This window comes from Copadichromis virginalis, linkage group LG1 (assembly GCF_057382275.1).
Source record: "Copadichromis virginalis isolate Kocher_CV1m ecotype Utaka linkage group LG1, C_Virginalis_male_GT1.1, whole genome shotgun sequence".
NCBI classification, from domain to species: Eukaryota; Metazoa; Chordata; class Actinopteri; order Cichliformes; family Cichlidae; genus Copadichromis; species Copadichromis virginalis.
Window position 1 is genome coordinate 17,733,095 of NC_140618.1, and position 18,012 is coordinate 17,751,106.

General features: G+C 40.2%; 1 long non-coding RNA gene across 1 annotated transcript in view; it reads right to left on the minus strand.

The window, feature by feature from the left end:
* Nucleotides 1-11,462: 11,462 nt before the first annotated feature.
* LOC146718571 (uncharacterized) overlaps nucleotides 11,463-18,012 on the minus strand; it is a 122,905-nt gene continuing 116,355 nt past the window's right edge. The window contains exon 3 of the long non-coding RNA XR_014916657.1: nucleotides 11,463-11,698. This is a non-coding gene — a long non-coding RNA (uncharacterized LOC146718571). The remainder of the gene's footprint in view (nucleotides 11,699-18,012) is intronic.

Sequence of the window (18,012 nt, forward strand, 5' to 3'; positions counted from 1 at the left end):
TTACGATGCATTGTCCCTTTTAAATAAACAAATAGAAACTTAACTAGACACATAACTAAATGTAGGCATTACAGTTTGCACAAAAAGATTATTGCACACTCCAGTTATTTGGCAAGTCCTACATTTGGCCCCAACACGCAGCTTAAAGTTGGTGTCTTTTCCTGGAAATGAAAATAGATTTCCTGGAACTCTGGATGATTTATCCTACACTGAAAGCAGAGGTCATTAGTCTGATGATCACAAATACGGGTGGTTTGGTATGTGTGCGGGATTTGTGCGTGTGTGAAGGGCCAAGCTTGTGAAAGGTTTTTTTAATGCATTGTATTGTCCTAAAATAATAATAATAAAACAGCCCCACCAAATCCACCTAAACCACAAAAATCCTGAATTGTCCAAAACTGGATCATTTACTTGTAGAAAGTACTTCAATTACTGCAGTGTGCACTGTAATTGTGTCAGTAACGAAACATCTGTCAATCATGGATGGATGTTTTCTCAAAAGATTTCCTTCTTTCATGTTTGACTTACTTCATTTACATAACAAACTACCAATGAAAAAGATGTTCAGCCTTTTATTGCAGGGTCTATTGAAGGACAATGTGCCTTCTCCCAGGGGAACTGCAATCCAGACATGTGGTAACGTCAAACTAAAAATAACTAAAAAAATTTTTAAATGTCCTTTCAGTTATCATATGTTAATGTGGGTTCAATAATTTCATGGACACTATAATAAGATCTCCCTCCAAATGCACATAAAGGCTAAAGTAAGAAGAAAATCTAAGAATACCTGAAACACCTTTGAAATGAAAGCAATTTTTTTTATATATAACTAAGAAGTTCAAGGTAGTGCTTACAATAATCAATGAAGTCAAACCTTTTTTTCATAGCTGGAGCAGAACTAGTTTACCCTACCAGACGTTTGGTTATAAGTGTGATTCTTGCCCAATTCACTGACATCTATGGCTTGCTTTTCTTCCCAGGGAGATGTGAAAATAGTAGATTTTGTTTTTCAGATGTATACGTGTTGCTAGATAAAAGTTGTGTGTCAGTACTGAAAGTTTACTGGATTGGCTGAACGCAGCTGCCGACCTTGCAGCCACTTCTATTCGGCTTTTGGGTTTGAGGTTGTTTAGAGCTAAAGGTGCTGCTACATGAGATTAGACTTCCTGTAACCTTCTGTGTACTGTCTTTGTGGAGCAGCGGTATTTATGCCAGTATCAAGTATTGACAGGTAGTCGTGAGGCCTTGCCCCAGGAGCTCTTTGGGCAGATTGTGAGCAACAGAAAAGCTGGATTGAGTAATCAGGCTCTTGGCAGGCAGACGGAAGCCCTCCAGTTGAGCTGAACTGCTTTAAAAGTCCTATCTCCTGTTGTTCCCCGCTGCGCTGGCAGCTTATCACCAAGACAGATTTCAGGGGCCTTGAACCGTGCAGAGAGTCCATCCACGTGTGAGAAAGCCCAGGCTCTCGCTCAGACAATATGAACCACTCCCTTTGAGACACGGAGATAAGTCTTTGGCCCACGTCACCGTGAGAAAAACAAAACTCTGCAATCTCTTCGGCTTCTGTTAGTGTCATTCGCATGTCTGGGAGACTCTCCCAACAGAAGTGAGGAGGTTTACAGGCTCTGTCAGGGGCTGTTAGAGATGATCCCTGAGGGAATGAGGCCAAGATCATGATCACTGCTCCACATGACTGGTTCCATGTCAATAATATACACAAACTGGTGTGCTCACTCACTCTCTCAAACACAAACACACACACACACACACACACACACACACACACACACACACACACAGAATCCCTCTCTTTCTGTGTCCCTGTGTTCTCAACACCTGCCCTCTGAATGCGCTCTCGGTTAATCTCAACATTAATTATTGACTCTGAGTTTAATTTGAAAGGCAGACGCACTGTAAGCCATGGGACACTGCTTTAAATAATGTATACGGTCCATTCAGAGGTAATCATATTGTCATTGATTAATATACATTGGTGCTGTGGAGCATACCTGATGTGTGTGGGAGCCAGGCACTGGGTATGATAAAACTTGGCGCTGAGAGGCAGTGTCAAGGCGGGAGCATCTCAAGGGCCCCGTCCTCCTTGTCTGATGTTTCAATCACAGCTTAGGAGCTGTGATGCATGGAGGCATACACTATCAACTGACTGGATAACATGAGGAGCCCCAGAGAATCAAGGAAATGGATAGAGAGAGAGGGGGGGGGGGAAAGGAATGCAATCGGGCAGAAAGAGGTAGATAAAATCAAAGACAGAAGGGTGGAAATGTGGAGGAAGCGTCCTCATACATCAAAAATCTTTTCGTATAGGGTAAAAATGAATGTATTTGTGCTATTTTGTTTTGAATACAGTAGCTTGCTTGCTGGGGAGGGAACCATTTGCAGTAACAATACACCACAGTAACGACTATACATACATAGATCGTGTGCATCAAGTATCCCAAGCTGGCACGCTGAGGGTGAGGGATTTGAGTGCTAATGAATTCCCCCACTTTCACGCGCCTGTTGACACCTGGATGCAGATGCCATGTCACCCTAAGTTTAGTTTAGACAAACACAGACCTGCCCAAAGAGAGGCGAGGGGCTGCTGCGAGTGATGAAAAATTCATACGCCGTTGTTACCTAGACGCCATTCAGAGAGCACAGAGTTCAAAAAAATGAACCAATTACAGTCTAAAACTCAACTGTCTGGACACAACACATGCATTTTGATAGATGTAAACTTAGGCACGTTGAAACCAATAAGAAGTCATGCTACACTCTCTGTCTCTTGCACTAACACACACGCATGCACACACACAATCTCTATCGGATAGATAAACAAATCTTGTCCAAGACTCTCCTCCTTCAGGAGATTGTGAAAGCTTTGGCAAGCTTGAGTGAATATGTTGTTTTTGTTAATACATAAAGATTAGGGAAAGAGTCTCTAGGCACCTCTCTCTCACACACACACTTTCTCTCAGTCTCTCCCTCCTCTCTTTCTTGCTCCCCTCTCCTTTCATCCTCCCCCACCTTCTCTCTGAGTCTGGCAAGAGAGGTGGTCTTGTCAGACAGCTTCTCTCCCACGTACCATGGAGCTCTGAGAGGTGTGGAGCAAACAGGCTGAATGCTGGGAGGCTTCTGTCTTTCTTTCTTAAAACCTTTTGGCTGCTGGAAAATACTCTCTGACAGGAGGCCTATGTGTTCTGCTGAATGTTTGACAGGGAAGTAAGAACAGCCTGCACCAGATACAAAATAGCACCACAGGCAGATGCTTAGCCAATCTAAGAAAGCCACATGGATTGAGTAAGGAACAATATTTTACAACCGAAGAGGGACAGTCAGTTATGTGTGGTTTATTGAAGACTGTTTATGGGGCTTTTTTCTGTTTTCCAACCACAGTGATATGATACTGAGTAAGTAACGGGGAAATGGTGACCTAACCGAAGGGGGTGGGTGAAAGAACGCACTCTTATCTATATCTTGTGGTATTGCTGGAGTGGAAGTATGTGTAAGAAGGACTAGGTAAAAGTAGAGCATCAGAGCCCTTATTTCTCTTCATCAGATAAACTCTGCTGGAAACATAGTGACAGGGACAACTGTAGGTAAGTCAGCTAACATGAAATAAAAAACTTACATAGCATTTGTACAAATCAGTTGATCTAGTTGGTCAACCCTTTCACGTCACCTTTATATGGTTTTGGAAATGATAAATTCAATTCAATTCAATTCAATTCAATTTTATTTATATAGCGCCAAATCACAACAAAAGTCGCCTCAAGGCGCTTCATAGATACAGAGAAAAACCCAACAATCATATGACCCCCTATGACCAAGCACTTTGGCAACAGTGGGAAGGAAAAACTCCCTTTTAACAGGAAGAAACCTCCGGCTGAACCAGGCTCAGGGAGGGGCGGCCATCTGCTGCGACCGGTTGGGGTGAGAGAAGGAAGACAGGATAAAGACATGCTGTGGAAGAGAGACAGAGGTTAATAACAGATATGATTCAATGCAGAGAGGTCTGTTAAAACATAGTGAGCGAGAAAGGTGACTGGAAAGGAAAAACTCAATGCATCATGGGAATCCCCGGCAGCCTACGTCTATTGCAGCATAACTAAAGGAGGATTCAGGGTCACCTGGTCCAGCCCTAACTATATGCTTTAGCAAAAAGGAAAGTTTTAAGCCTAATCTTAAAAGTAGAGATAGTGTCTGACTCCCGAATCCAAACTGGAAGCTGGTTCCACAGAAGAGGGGCCTGAAAACTGAAGGCTCTCCCTCCCATTCTACTTTTAAATACTCTAGGAACAACAAGTAGGCCTGCAGAGCGAGAGCGAAGTGCTCTAATAGGGTGATATGGTACTACAAGGTCCTTAAGATAAGAGGGGGCCCGATTATTTAAGACCTTGTATGTGAGGAGCAGGATTTTGAATTCAATTCTGGACTTAACAGGAAGCTAATGAAGGGAAGCTAAAACAGGAGAAATATGCTCTCTGTTTCTTTCAAACAGTGTACTTAGGCCCATTTCCGGTGAGCATGTCACACACAGAGATGAAACTTGTCCCAACCTGCAACACTCAAAGTGTCCGTGATGACAACGCTTGTGTGACTCAAAAAAAAAAAAGCAAAAAAGCAAAAAAATCCCAAAATGTGATAGCATACGTAGTATTTAAATGTATTTACTGGTAGTTGTGCAACAGATTTTTTTAATCAGGCAAACCAGTTTCTTTCGCAGTTGTTGCGGCATTCCTAAAACCTGTGTTTTTTCTCTTACTGTTTTTGGACTTATCAAAAAGTACTGGAGTCTGTTTGGGAGACCAGCTACAGTGGTGCACCTTTATTCAAGTCGCTGACGTCCAGCGACGTAATTCAAGTCCCTGATTTTAGTTAAGACTTCAACAACCAGTGGAGAAAGCCCTGAATTTTATGTTTGGACATTATCAGTTATGCACATTAACCATTCAGAGGATCAGCTATCATTTTAATGGCAGTTTTATGTGACAAATGATAGCAGGAAAGGGTAACAAAAAAAACAAAACAAAAAAAGGATTATAAAAAAAAAAGTAGTCATATTTTTTCAACCTACAGGTAAAGTCAGACTTCTGTATCAGTATTAGCGGGTAGACATCAATAACAAAAATCACAATCTTTACCTTAACTTTCCTCCCTCAACAGGCCAATGAGCCAGTCCAACCCCAAAAGAAAAGCTTTTTTTTATTATCCAAAGTGAGGATGAGTGAAAGGCCAAATCACATCAGAGGCAACACCAGCTGCACATAAAGAAGTTCTTTACTGAACAATGGAGCCGCCGTGAGCACCACCTCTGTCTCCCAGCTGAGCCACACAGCCAGCTTAACCAATCATTGGGGTCAGAGCAGCCGCATGGATGACCAAAGTGCAGCCACCATAATGTAATTGTCATTGTATTGCCTTCCAATGTAAAAGGCATCTCCTTTCAGTATCGTGAAGGGATTGAAGTGTAGATGAATGGATCCGAGGCTTGTGTAGGCGACTTTAAACTGATTTAAAGGAGTCGAGTATAGTATTAAGATGCACTTTGGAGTAGTGGTGTTATTCAGTCTTCACAATAGAACTCTGTTCGAATGATGGACTGGAATAATCACAGCCAAACATCTCAGTCTAATCCCAATTCAGTGATATCTTTACACACACTAACACAATGCCAAGAATATGCTTAAAAGTAGAAGCTATCTGATTTTTTTTAAAGCAATCCCTTTTATGGTAGAGTACTTTTTATATACATAGGGAATAGGAAAACATTAGAAAATGATTTCTTTTTTAAAGCAGAATTATATGCACAAAACAGAGAAAGCCAAGAAATAAACAAAGGGAAAATACAGAATGATGAGAGAACAAACTAACTGATTTTGAGGGAATGATTCAAAGACATTTGGGAATAGAATCGTCTCCATCACTCTCGTCTTTCTACCCATCTTTGGATCATCTTACTACTGAGACCTGCCTACAGTGTTAAGCCTCTAATTACTCTGAACTCTATTTTTTAGTAGTTTAATCTTATTCTGAAAGAGACTTTATGATAAAATATGTAAAACTAATTAAATAAATGCAATAAATGACCAAAACACAAATATGACCATGTTGACTTGACAGATAGTTGGAATTAATTAAACTCTTTAAATGGTGTGGTGTCTTAGCAAATGTGAAGCCCTTTGATTATTTATAATTAGAACAACTGTTATTTATTCTTTACATATTATCTGGACACCTCATCTATATGGGATTTCCTTCTATCAATCTTCTGTTTTGTTTGTTTTTTCTCTTTAATCCTTCAGGAGATGGAAGTTATTTCATTCACACATAATCAAGTGCAGCCACATCTTGGGCAGAGCAACGGTGTCAGACTAATCTCATATCTTTAAGAAATACGCTCACAGATATTTATAACATCTCGCAATGATGGTGCCAGCATCCATCTACATGTAGTCGGAGCCTCCTCCTTCATTAGCCAATGGCACCTTTAGCTTATGGTCAGAGCTGCAGCGGTGTCTATAGTGTAATGAAATTTACGAAGAAGAGCCACTTGGTATGCCAGTGATGCCGCAGCAGGTCCCCGTGCTCTGTGAAAACCACGCATTCGCTTTTATAGATTGCATAATGGCCTGCATGAAAATGGTTTCACACTAACATAAATCAAATGTCAAAATACAACCGGAGCAAGACAATCCCCATGGTGCACACATGGACACACAGACGCACACACAATGGCACACATACTTGTGCAAACGGCAGATACACATGCTTAGAGGAGTCAGCCATCCAAAGAACTCACAGTCCTTCTTATGCAGATACATGTAGTGCTTAATAGCATACATAATAATTTATTAAGAAATGTTAAATATTCATCAATATCAAATTAATCATTTATAGCAGATCTTTAAATTAAAGAGTGTCCTTGAAGTTTTAGATGCGGGGACTGTCTTTAGCAAAGAGGCAATCCCCCGTGGACATTTTAAATCTCTGATGTAAAACACTTGGATTGCTATTGTATAATGACTATCTCACTTTGATAACGTCTTTCACAAAGAAAAAAAAAAAAGCACATCAGTACAGAACAAATATCCTTGCAAAGTTATTTTGCGGTGTTTGTAGTGTTATTATCAATGTTACTACAAGACTGAGGCACACAAAACAGGTTGGGAAATAAGGCATACGAACTGCTGAATGAGAAGGTGGGCTCTGGAATCTGTAGCTGTGAAGTGCTACAATAGTGCCCATGAAACAAACTAAGCAACAACCTTCAAAGGTGTAAAACAAAGGTAAAGGGTCAAAAGCTGCAGCTCTTCAAAGTTCAAGAGTTCAAACTCTACTGTTTGCCATGTTTATAGTCTTGAACAAAAAAAAACACATACACAAAAAAAAACATATTAAATCTCTCCTTTCAGAGCAACTATATTAATTTGTAATCATTTGGGTGAAGGCTAGTCTGATAACTGTCTTCTAGGTGTCACTTCAGGTAATTTGAGTTACTTGAATTTTTGACTCTGTTTATTCCTTTTAAAGGAAAAGGAAATAATGTTTTTCTAGACAAACAGTTTTCTTTGTAGTTAGTAGACCTGAGCTTAGATTGGCCAATATTAGCTACTACTATTCATTACTGTCTATACATCAAATATTATAAAAATGTAAACAAGAAAAAGAGACATCCTGCAACCTTGTTATGAGTGATAATGTTGCATAGTTCATCCATGAGAGAGCTTCCCTGTTGGCAATGTGTCTCTGGACCACCACAAATACAACAACCAGCTGATCTGAGCAGAGTCTGGCAGAGTGTAAAAGACTTGTTGTGACAATAAAACAACTAAAAAACACATATTTCCTTTTATCATTTTTAAACTGTTAGCATATTTTGTATTTTATTTTATTAATATCTGTTTATGTTTATATCTGAAAGAGAAAAATATTTGCCTATATATCAAGCATAGAAAAAAATTACATTTTTGTGTGCATGTGTGTATTACCTTTCACTAATTAACATGTTTCTGTACAATGTAACAATACAGTCAATGGATTTTGCTCGTTCGCCAAGCTTACTAGAGGTAGCTGATAGCATAGCTCCAAAAACGACTGTGGCTAGGTCCATGTCTGAAATCGACTGAAACAAAGATAAATACTGCTAATTTCTCTTTTTCTATCCCTCTCTGCCATGTCGTGTCTATCTTGGGGTTTTCTGCTTTATTGTTAAAACGGCTGTAATTCAATGCAATACTTTTGTCAAACCTGTAGGTTTAAAGCTTAAATTGTACACTTTAATGACACCTTGATTATTTAATTGTAACTGGGTTGGTGCACAGAGGCCAGATTACAGAAATTTTGTAACTGTCCCTGTAGGCGATGCATGAGGGACCTGACCACGTTTCAACACTTTTCAGCATTTTTCTTTTATTTCCAGTTGTCGTCTTAACACACACACGCGGATGCAGCTTTTCAGCAGCATCCTGCACATAACAACAACAATAATTCAGGACCCGGTTCACTACTTTTATGCGGCGGAAGGTGTGATGAGCTGATTGTGCTCAGGTGTATCAGCCTCCTCCGCAGCCGCACCACGAACCACGCCCCGCCACAGACCCAAAATGTATAGAGCTAATTCCATCCAATTTAACACTACAGGTGTGATGATTATTACAGGTGTGGTCAGCCATGAGTCTGCATGCTTTTAATGGGTGGCAGGCAACATTTTGCTAATCAGAATGTATATGAAGAACACTTAAGACTTCCATCCATACATTTTCTTAACCAGTAATCCAAGAAGAGTAAGACTGGATATGTACTGGACAGTCTAACACAAAGAGACACTGGACCACATAATCTAACAAGAAGCACTCTGAGTGTGCAAGCCTCTGCCAAGGCAGTTCACTCTGTGGGCAGTTTTTACTTTTATGGGAATAGTGTAGTACTTTGTATATATTCAATTTGATTTCTTACCGTACCGTAAACGTACCTTAATAAGTTTGTAGTGCAGTAAAAAAACAAAAAAATCAGCTACGGTTAAGATGACAGATTTCTACTCTGACTACACAAACACTATGTATGAGTAACTAATGGGTGATAGGTATTGATTTATAAATAACTGGACATGAATAACTTGAGATTTATAAATAATATATTTCTAACTAACTAGTCAGCTCATTCTCCTTCACTTCACATTACTTTCATTAAAAACATAAAGCATATTGTGTTTAATTGGAATTTGATTTGGAAACCCCATATAGCAGTATTGCCTAAGAGAATCAAATGCAGTGGAATTATAAAGCATAAATTTAAAGATAAATGACATTTTGTCAAAGTCTTTTTGTGAATTGACCAATAAATCATTAAGTTGATCTTAAAGACCTTGGTAGATGTAAGGCACAGTTTAATGGACTGTTAACATGACTCCATTCAACACTACTACAAAATGTATCATAATTAACTGAAAGCATTTCAAGCTATTGTGTTTATAGACAGAATGATGACACAAACACTACCAAAAAAATAAGCTCCTTGGTGGACCTAACAACCATGCACAACAAAGGTTTTCATCTATGAACATATCTTTGGACTCTGAAAGAACACTTTATAGGCATGACCAGTAAACTCACCATTGGAGACTTCAGCCCTAAAAAGTTTTCTATGAATATTTTTTATTTATATAAGTGTTTGTTTTTAGAGGTATTCCTTCTAAAAATATTTCAGTCATATTTTATTCCTGTAAACATGACCCAAAAGTGTAATTTCCTGCATGAAGGCATCTAAGCACTTAAAAACAGGTGTCAAACCTTTCACTTGAGAACCTCCGAAGGAGACACAAACATAGCATCAGAGCTTCTCCTCTGATGCTCTGCTGATACGCTGCTTATGCTGTGTATTCCTGTCCAAATCTTTGGACTGTAAGTAAATAGAACAAAAACACGACAGGACCAACATTCACACATCATTCAGTACCTTGTTTACTCAGTATCAGAGGATATACACACAGCTCGTGCGAATAAAGACATCACATTCTATACATCTATGGTCATGAAGGCAGAAGAGGGGAAGGACACGTCTCCTTGCCAGGGTACACCGTCTGGTGAGACTGCATGGGACAAGCTGTGTGCTGTTACACAGCAACTCAGTGCCAACCACACCTGCGCACACACAGGCATCACGCTCTCCAGGCCACACCGAGGTCACCTGGGTACTCTGCCAGCCACACCTGTCCTTCTCCTCACCCCTCATATACTGTATATCCTTGTGGAAACCCCACAGATGGAGCAAACACACAGGATACACGTATGATTTGCTCGTCTGTGAAGGTGAGTAAAACGTAAAGATCCTAGTCACCAAACTGATGTGACAGGAAATGGATTTTCAACCCTAATTCCTCTACATGTACAGTAGTAGTATTTTCTATCATTCTTTCAATATTATTCCCCTTATCGGTTCAGCTAATGCCCTCCAGCAGGAGAGTAAAGTCAGGTCTTTTCCATTTGTACGGGTAAAAGCCAGGTTCAGTATAGGGTTATGGAGAAAAGTAGGCTTATACAAGATTATGCTGCCATGATAACAAATAATCAGGAGCTAATTCTTTGTCTGGCCCTCTCTTATCTGTCCCTAAGCCTACTTATTAGGGGGCTTACATCTGCATTTGCAGCTGATGAGGGTGCTCCTCCTCTCTTAAATTTAAACAACGCATATCCAAACGGAGACAGCACACAAATATTAGACCTGGCCCTCATTTCTCCACTATTTGTAATAGTTGTGGATCAGACAGAGTCACACATGTTTGCTAAACCTAGTGCCTAAAGGATTGAAAGGGTTTTTACATGAAGATTACAGAGGTCTGAGTATTTTATCTCAATCTGATTATTTTATTAATAAACGCTTGTGGGTGGCAGGTCTTCAGATACGGCTTATCCCTTATTCATTTCCCTTGTACAAATCCTCTGCTCTCAGCACGGGTCATATTTGTTTTAAGCTTTCAATTTATAAGTTCAATTTTACGTTTTTTTCTCTCCCCAGTATACCCAATGCGTTGAAAAATGATGGAGATTAATGTATGGAGGTATGTTTTTACAAATCACAAAACTCCACATGTCTTGCTCTAATTAGTTCTTTTATCATTTCAATGACAAATTTTGAATTGCGGGCTGGGGAAATTCATTATAGGCATATAGAACATGGAAAGTACCAGCAGGAAAACCCTCATCTATGTAGCCCAGGCTTCACCATAAATCAGACTAAATTCCCTAGAAAGAAGAATGCAGGAGGACACTGCACCCAGCACTAAAATAGTATCACCCAGGGCTACTTCTGATTGAATGTTTTATCACAGACAATCCTGAGTGGCGTAAAAAAAGAAACTAATTTATTCATCCTGTTCAAGTAAAGAACTATAACAACCATGTAATTCCTCTGAGATTTTGTCATTTCAGAGCACTTTGATTTGTCATGTTATGCATGTCTTTTCATCCTTCTTTCTTCCTGCACTCAGCTTCACAGTGTGGTGGGTATCGTGTGCTGTAATTCAGCTTTTTATAACCACTTCGCTCACTCACCTATTGAGTATCTGCCACCGTAGTACCAGGGCCACATGAGTTCATCACTCCACCTCAGTAAAAGGATACAATAAGTATATGTCCAGGGCAGCTTAGGAAGGGCATGGATATCCATCAGCAATGCATATGATGAATCACGGTGGTGTCTGGGATGAATAGACATACAACACGAAATACAGTCAACCTAAAACGGGCAAGAATATACATTACATCCATTCAATCATCTGTACGTGCTAGGAAGCAGGCGGGCCTTGCTTCCTTTAGTCTTGCCAACTTTAAAAGCTTTGCTTAGATAGATTATGTACAGAAAAGCACAGAGCATATTGGCAAAACACCTGCTACAAAGAAGAGGCTTTTTCGCTGTTGCACTACAAACATGCAAAAAGACAGAGAAGATAGGGAAGGACTGAATGACTGTGTAGATGCCCAGATACATAACCCTAGGTCTGCATTGTGCTGATACAAATCTAAGTAGCACAGCAACATAGAATTTGCCACTCCAAGTCTAAAACTGTTCTTGTATCTGTTTACCACTTGTGGAATGTTGAGCAAAAACCTTGACACAGTACCAGCTTTCTAATTCTTCCAAAGGACTCTGGAGGCCAAAGTTCATTAGTGGTTTGAGGTCATCTGAGTTTTTACAGCTGTGTTAGAGGATGCTGAATTACTATCCTGTAAAAGGAAGCAGCTCATTAAGATGACATACAAAAACATAGAAGACTGAGAAGGGGTTCACTGGTTTCAAAATCTCATCTCATCTCCAAACACGTACCTGTCTTGATGCCCTAGGCCTTATTTAACCTCAGAGTTAAAATACTCGCAGCTTTTTACACCCACATGAAACTGCATTGTTAAGGTCATTCTGGATAAATGTATTCATGACGTGTGATCTGCGCGAATGGAAAAAAAACAGAGCTGTGAGATACCAGACACATCATAGCAGTTATGACGTGATCGCAGGACACGTCATCTCCATTTTATTTAAAGAACAGCTAGCTGCTCTCAGTACTAAAATGTAAACACATTTCTTCTTCTTAATTCAAAGAGTGCTGTACATGGTAAGCCTTTAACACCGCAGAGTGTTTGTTGCCCCAACAGAGACCAGCAGAAAGCTTTCTAGTTTTAACTTAACAGCCTTTTGACTAAAGATGGGGTTTTCAAGGACTCACATCTAACTAAAGATGAAGGAAGAGACAACAGAAAGAGCAACAGGAAGAAGAGCAAGGAGGGAACGTTTTGTAACACTTGAAAAGACACTTTCAATAGAAGAGGAGCGCAGCTCTTTTACAAAAGGATGAAGACACAGGCAGTAGAGTGTTCTTTTTTCCCCGTCTACATGGAAAGGTTGAACTGGTCTTTCATCCAGATTCAGTGACACTCATGACACCATTGAGATAAGAAACATGCGAACAAAAAGAAATCCTATTGAAGTCTTTTTTTTATTATTAATAGTGTGTAAATTGTATATTTGAGATGGTAAAAGTTAAGCCTAAGCTTGCATGAATGCAATGCTTTTGTGTTACAGATTCTATAATAAGTCTGACTATAGTTTTCTTTGAGTGGCATAGCAGAGGACTGTATCTTACAGCTGGACAAGAGAGCTCCTCTCACCTCTGTCTCATCTGGAAAACCCTGGGGTTGGGCCGAGAGAAGAAAGAAGGTTGAAGGCACGGCCTGATGAAAAACGAGGGTGTCACAGCATTGTTGCAAGGTTAGCACACCCGCTAATGGAGCTGTACTGGGGCAGGGCACCCCAAGGATCAACCCCACCAAGGGGGGGCATGTACAAGCCCAAGATAAACTACTGTAGGGGGCATGGCACTGCCCCAAGCACCTCTACTGCCCGCTAAGCACTCTCTCTCTCTTTCCCTCTGTCTGTCTGTCTCTCTCTCTCACACACACACGCACACACTTACATAAACTACCACCATAGGCTAGAGACATCCTCTCCACATTTATAGCTGACCATCAGATGAAATACTTAGAGAACTCCTAGTACTCTTTTTTTAAAAGCTGAGTGACTCACTTTAACTTTAATTTGGTAAACCTGAGTCATGTCAGTGCCTTGTCAGTTCTTTAAATGACCGGTCCTCATTATTTACGTAGAGTGACATCTATTGGCAGACTACTTTGAAAGTGGCAGCACTGACACTTCTAGAATAGTAAAGATAGTCTTCCAAGCTACGTAATACTCCAAACTGCTCATGTAGATGGAAGCATGCTTGTCTGATGTCATTTAGCAGCAAAGATGACTTTACACAGCCAGGTAAATCCAGATTATCTCAACAGCTCGGAGGGCATCACAGACAGCGAAGAGACAAATGAGAGAAAGTAAAGAATCAGACATATGGCTGACATGTTCATGCTGTGCAGGGTTGCACTGCTGAGCAGTCAAGGGTGGGGAGTTTGAGACAGAGGGGACATAAAGAATGACATGCCCCGGAATATCTCTTGCCCACATGGGACTAAGAGTTGACAAAGAAGGGTCTGTTTGGCAGAATGGCAGCCATATTAATGACCAGTTTATCACTGCTTGTCACGGGAGGGAAAAAGGAAAAGAACGGGAGAAGGAAAATGTTTCCCAGCAGGCCTTTAAGGAGACTGACTTCCTGCCAGGAGAGGAGAGGAATTCTGACATCTTCCTGCTGGCTCCTCACAATCACTTGTGATTGGTCAAGAGGGGAATACAGATGGGTCAGTAAGCCATGCCTTGATTGGACAGAAAGAACTTGGAGAGGCCACTGTGTAGTCAAGTCAAGGTCAGATCTAGGAGGAATGTCTAAAAGACAGTGAAAGTTCTTTCAGTGAAGTAAGGACACAAAAAGCAAGGTTAAAATGTTTAAATGGGAAAAGGGGGGGGAAGGTTTTTGTGTGGTGACTCTATGTAGGCTGATGAAAAATCAAGCAAGTTGTTTGCACATTTCAAAGAAACATTCAGTCATAGTACAATAAAAATGAGCTCAACCAGAAAGAAAAACAAAATAAAACAAAAACAAAACAATACTGAGGTTTTGCAAGGTGTTCCCTGTTGAGATCTGACATCACTCCTACAAATCAGACCCACAGTCTTAAGACACCTCAAAAAGACTGTGGGTGTCTATGTCTCTCTATCTGACAGTGTGAGCTGGAAGGTGAAATGCAGGACTGAGGCCGTCTAGAATCCAGCAGCGGAAGGCCTGTCCAACAAGCTTCACCAAAGCCTCTGTCGCTGTTCTAACAAAGCCCCTCTTATTCGGGCAGCAGACAGAGGCCCACAGGGAGAAAACCTCAAAGACTTTAACAACACCTCAAACCCCAGCCTCCATGACGGCTTGTTTCTTTCATTAGTGAGCTCAAACAGGGGCTCTGCGGGTGCCAGTATGGGCATGCCCGTATTAAAGAGAAAATAAGCCTCTGCCCACACATTATCGTTCACATGGCACAGACACCCACAGGCACTATTGCATGGAATTTTCCAGTACCAGCATCTCATCACCCAAATGTAATACGTTTCCATGTGTGGTGGCAATTAAAGTGCCCAAACACAGAAGTGGTAACAGAAGCCACGTGGGCTCCTGTGTGCAGAGGCCACCGTGTTTCTCCAGCTTTGGAAAACAGCACTGGAGAGGAGATACACTACATGGTAAGGGACGAGCATATGACCCTTGTGGATGTGACAGACAGATACCATTATTCATAACTGAAAATGAATAATTTTTTTTTTTAAATGGTGCCGTCTTAATGGGGGAAATTTTCCCAGACAGTTTAAAAAAATGCTTTGCTTGTCTTTATCAGTTTTACTCTTCATACAGTTCCTGTTTTCATGTCTGTTCTTTTTTTCTTCTGAGAGAATGGATGGTGTGAATATATCCACATCAAGTATTAACTTAACACAAAGCAAACTCAAGAACAACAACACAAAGAAAATGTACATTTTATATACATTTACTGCTAGGAAAGATTTTAGTTCCACCAGACAACTGGAGCTGTTTAAAACTGTCCCATTATCTCAGGTTCATGGACGATTTTTCCAGTACTGTATTGCTTGCCTGATGTCAACTACTTTACCCTGTAAAATCCAAAACAAACACACGCACACACACATATCTACAAATAGCACATGCAAAAAGGTTTTCCAGAAACCTCTACTAAGATTGCAAAGAGAATGAAAGAACACCCACGGAACCGCAACAGGACATATTGAACTTCCGGTTTCTTCAAAGCGTCGCTATTCCGATAATCTTTCCACCCACTTTACGCCTCATGAGCAACGAGCCTTACCAATACTGAAAATGGACAGCAATCTTTCATCACCTAACGGAGCTGACAGTGCACTCCTACTGTGCAAGTGCACAGGTTCAGTCACTCTGCAGCGCAGCCATCAAACTCTGACCTCTTCCTGCATTGATGATATTGTGCTGTTGCATGGAAAAGTATGAGAAAAGAATCGTACAGAGACCTGGAAAGAGTCTTAGTAATGAGTTTAGAAGTGGGTTAGAGATAAGGTTCCTCGATAACAGCAAAAATAATAAACAAGATTATCGCGGTGAGTCATGGCGATTATTTAAACTAAATATTCATGAAGTTAAATATCATGTTGTTATTGAACTCAAATTTTTTTTGAAAAAGGGAAATTTCTTTTTCTTTAAATGTAATTAAAGAAAGCTCTCACAAGTCTGGAAACCTTGAGTTTTACATTCTTTAGACTGTTTTTTGAGGTTTTTGGAGGAGTAAAAAAAAAAAAGCACACTTCATTTTTTTAAAACACAAGAAAACATGAAAGCTTGACAGTGAAAATAAAGGTTAAAAAAAAGGAAAAAGTTATCCCGAAATCATAGTTGCTGGAAGTCAAAATGGTAATTACAATTAAGATTCAGGTTATCTTCCAGTGCTAGAAAAAAAGGTAAGATAAAATCGGCTGCAACTGGAATAAGGCTATCTGGTATTATAGTTTTGAGGGACAGTAGGGGAAGCTCTTTGGGGACAGTGGGGGTTAATAGTCCAGGGAAGACAGGCTGGGCACCAACATGTTATAATAATACACTTGGCAGCTAGAATGGTGTCAACCCCTTAATTCCCCCCGGGAGAGAAGGACACTGCCTAATCTGTATTCAGTCCTGACATTGTCCACATCTGATATGGAACATTAGCCCCTAACTCTCTCTATAGACTAGTGTCCTTCGGTTTATATTACTTTATGTTAATAGAGAGGGAAAACTCCATGTGCTGTCGTTTGTCATTGTTAGCAGGGGTGCTCCCTGAGCCTGTTTGAAATGCATTTGTTTAGAAGAGCAAACGGGGGATGTTAAACCCGTCCCCTCAAAGCATTTTGTTGCATCTCTATCTGTATTGATCTTTGATCCAACCAAGGGTCCTCCGTGTGTCCCTTAAACTCTCTGTCACGTGTTCTGCACTCTTTTTTCACCATTTATTTTCCATTCCTTTGCTCCAAACAGTCAGCTGTGGGCCATGCCTAACTGGTGTGGTTGAGCCAGTGAGCGAGGAAGCACTAGAAGTTTTTTTTTCCACAAACCCCCCCAAAAACACAGCAACATTAATAAATATGTTCTAAACTGTTGCTCTACAGCAGATGAGCCACAGTTATGCTGCTGCTTAACATAACTCGCGTCATCCTATTTAAATAAAATAAAATGAGAAAACGTCTGGTGAAGCTGGCAGAGTGAATATTACTTAAATCTGGCGGTATTCTCTGACTTCTGTTGGAATTAATTCAGCTAATTGTCTTCAGCCTAATTAGAGTCTATTCCCCTCTGCAGTCTGGTGAAACAGTGCAGAGCTAATTGGATTAAATCTTTATCATTTTCTGGGAAACACAGAGAGAAAGGGAAATATGAAACAACACTAGCGCCTTTTTTAAATTAAATCTAACCTAATGACTGTTCTTTTATTAACATCCAGCTTTTTCATGTTTTTCATGCTGTATATAGGGATGAAAATGTGAAGTACAGTCTTTTACATGATCAATTTATTGACTAAAAAAACCTCTAAAAAAAAAGAATGCCTACAGGTTATTGCTCCTGCTTTTTTCTCTCTTTTACTTTTACCAGTAGTAATATTGAAGAGAGTTCCACTGTAAGCCTGCGAGTGCACAGCAAAGTAAAATGCAAGTCTCTGTATATCCATAACCCTACTCGTGCTCTTAAATGCCAAAAATAATGGCATTACAGCAGGATAATTGTGAGTCTCTCATACTGTGCTTTACTAGTAGCCTTTAGATGCGGCAGGTGGGGCTGACTGCGTGGGAGAAAAGAAGATTTTGCCAATCCATGTTGAGACAAGGAAACAGTTAACACTAGATTAAAGTATAGTGATTGCAACTGCAAAAGTGTTATGAGTAGGAAGAACTAGACCTAAAAGAATTATTTGTGCACTGAAAAGTATCTTGTTTACAAGACTTAGAATCATATTATATGCCCCTATCGCATATTTACAGTCTCATCAAAATCACTGCAGTGAAGTT